The following is a 3,286-nucleotide window of genomic DNA, read 5'->3' on the forward strand; positions in this document are numbered from 1 at the left end:
AAATAACTTGCTGTCTTCTTGCTGTCTTCCTGCCTCAGTCTCCTAAGAACCTGAGAGTACAGGTGTGCACCATGATGCCTGACATTTAGATTCTTTGGGTTGATGGTTTTGTTGAGTTCTTATATATGCATACTGCTTTTCCATCGAGTTTTATAAAAGTTTGAGTGGGATGGTCGGGAAGTATCCAACTATAACTATGAATTTGTCTATTTCTCCTTTCAGTTCTGTTTTTTGCTTCACATATTTTGTAGCTCTCTTATTTGGTGCAAACATCTTTAGGATTGCTATGTATTCTTGATAGATTTGCCCTTTTATCACTATAGAATTCCCTTCCTGTCTCTGGTGGATTTGTTTGCTTTTGTGTCTACTTTCCTGATATTAATGTAGCCACTTTTATTTTTATCTTGATGTTGCAAGATATATCTTTTCCCATTCTTTTACTTTCAACATACCTATGTTGTCATATTTGAAATAATTTTCCTCTTGATGTTATTTATATTTTTAAATTCACTTGGAAAATCTCTTCCGTTTAATTAGTGTATTTAAACACTTTAATGTGACTGTTGATATGGTAGGGCTTAAGTTTGCCATTTTATTTTTTGTTTTTGTTTTTGCTTTTTCTTGCCTCCTTTTGAGTTACTTGAAACATTTTTTCAGAGCTCCATTTTGACCTATCCATAGTTTTTAAAATGTGGGTCGTATAGTGGGTTATTTTTAGGGGTGTGGAGGTGTGATTGTTTTTATCCATCTATCTACCTACCTTCTCTTCTTTCCCCTTTGTCTAATCCACTGAATTTCTATTCTTCTCCGCTCACCCCCTTATTGTGGGTTAGCATCATATCAGAGAAAACATTTGACCTTTGGTTTTGAGGAATTGGCTTATTTCACTTAGCATGAGTCTCCAGATCCATGTATTTACTGGCAAATGTCATAAAATCATTCTTCTTTATGGATGAGCAATATTCTGTTGTGTATATATACCACAAGATTTTTTATCTATTTGTCTGTTGAAGGGTACCTAGGTTGGCCCCGTAGCTTAGCTATTGTAAATTGTAAAGCATTAAATAGTTTTCTGAATGCAGAAAAGGAGTCCGGGACTGTCAAGTTTTATGGCTTGGGAGTTAATATGGTATCTGTATCATAAGATTGGGAACACAGGAGGAGACATAGCTATGGTAAAAAGAAAGATGAAAGCTGTGCTGTTTCAGACACCTTGATGTAGATGCCTGTCGAGCAGTTTAGACACTCATATGAAGAAGTGCTGGGAACAGATGAGGAGTGGTTCGGTTTGTTTGAATGTCCTCAGCATAACATAGTAGTAAAACCATGAAAGAGAGAGAGAGATCACAATGGTGATCTAGGGAGGAGCATGGGCCAAGGGGGGGAACTTAAGAGGAGCAATTAGAAGCAGGAGAGGAGGTTGTCTTAGAAACAGTGGAAAATAGACTGTAAAGACAGAAGTGATCATTGTAATCCAGAAGAAAAAGATCATCATAAGATGAAGACTATAGAGCTCCTAGCTTTACCTTTCAAAAAACCTAGTAACTTTTTCCAGAGTAGATACAGTATAGTGCCAGGCAGGAACTTGAAGTGGGAGGGGAGAAAGTGCAGAGAGCTAGTGTAGACCTGCTTCCTAAAGCTTGGCACCCAGAGAAGGGCTAGGAATGAAGCCAGACCAAGCAGTTCTCTCCCCAGCCAGCCCTCTCTTTGAAGATGGGAGAGATTCCGCATGCTTTTATATGCTGAAGGGAGAAAGCCAGCAGGGAGGAGCGGTTTGAAGACATGGGACAGAGAGGGGCTAACTGGTAGACCAAGAAACAAGGGGCAAACCACAGTTAGGAAAGTAGGGGAAGGTTTGGCTTTGAGGCCAAGTCCAGGCAGCTGGTCCTCCAGGTCTGGAGAGAGACAGGTAAGGATGGGGGGTGAGGTCAGGTACTTAAACCTCTGGGTGGGGAACAGGAAGGGGAAGTAGATTACAGATGCCCACTCCAATTATCTTGCTAATATGGATAATAGGTACTCTGCTGGGGTAACAGCTAGGTAACAGGTGAGGAGGGAAATTGGAGAGAGTGTAATGACTTAGAAATAGAGAAGGTGCTGATTATAAACAAAGTGAAGGGATGTCCATTCCATCTGACAACTCAGCTCAAATTGGATGCATGGAAGTTGCAGTACCAGCCCCATCATTAAGAATGGAGGTAGGATGGGCGCTGTGGCACACTCCTGTAATATCAGCAGCTGGGGAGGCTGAGGCAGGAGGATCACGAGTTCAAAGCCAGCCTCAGCAAAATTGAGGTGCTAAGCAACTCAGTAAGACTCTGTCTCTAAATAAAATACAAACTAGGTCTGGGGATGTGGCTCAGTGGTCAAGTGCCCCTGAGTTCAATCCCCAGGACCCCCCCCCCCAAAAAAAAAGAGAACTGAGGTGGTCAGACTTTGTCTGTCTTGAAGGAGGCTAGCATGTGGCCACATGCTTCTTGTAGTGCCCTGCTAGTGTCCTTATGGACATCTGGCTGGAGCTGATTGACCTTGCAGTTCTGGAGATTCTTCCAGAAATAAAAATTGGTGTGCCTAGAAGCAGATTTTAAAGGCAGTTTCTCTTCAAAATATCTTTCATCATATACTTGATAATCATCCAATGACACCATGGTAGCATTAAAATGGGTGATATCAAGAGAACTATCTTGAAGCCTTTATTTCCAGTCCGAAACAGAGCTTTATCTTGTGTTTGTCATAAATGTACATATTCTTCTCTTCCAGATGATTATATTTGCAAAGTAGAGCTTGCTTTGATCACTCATGGCAGGATGATCACATGCTACCACCCTTCCGTGGATATTCCATGTGGACACGCAAAACCTATCACTCAACCAGATCCTGTGCACAATAATGAAGAAACACATGATCAAGTGCTGAAAACCAAAATAGAATGAAAGGATGAGCACCTTAAGCAAGGACCCATGACAAAAACTTAGCAAAAACTACTTAACTACTAAGTGTCATTATTATCCTCGTGGACAGTATCACAGACGTAAGAAACTGAATCTTCCAAAATATGAATGATATTGAGATTCTTGGGAGAATCAAAGACAAATGTTATCCTGTGTCTTATTTGCCACTTGAGAAAATGCAATCTGGTATATTCACTGTTATGTGATAAAATAATAATAAAATGTCTTTTCATATATTAGAATATGTATTTCTTTATCATTTCTGGATTTTGACATTCTTTGATTCAAAGTAACCTATCCCATCTTTTCTTTTTGGGTATATTAAAGTCTACCAT

The 3,286-nt window shown here is 40.0% G+C and overlaps 1 pseudogene; it reads left to right on the top strand.

Annotated features, from left to right (window-relative positions):
- Positions 1-2,646: 2,646 nt before the first annotated feature.
- Positions 2,647-3,063, top strand: LOC114091968 (large ribosomal subunit protein mL42 pseudogene; annotated as a pseudogene).
- Positions 3,064-3,286: the final 223 nt, after the last annotated feature.

Source organism: Marmota flaviventris, chromosome 14 (genome assembly GCF_047511675.1).
Source record: "Marmota flaviventris isolate mMarFla1 chromosome 14, mMarFla1.hap1, whole genome shotgun sequence".
Taxonomy (NCBI): domain Eukaryota; kingdom Metazoa; phylum Chordata; class Mammalia; order Rodentia; family Sciuridae; genus Marmota; species Marmota flaviventris.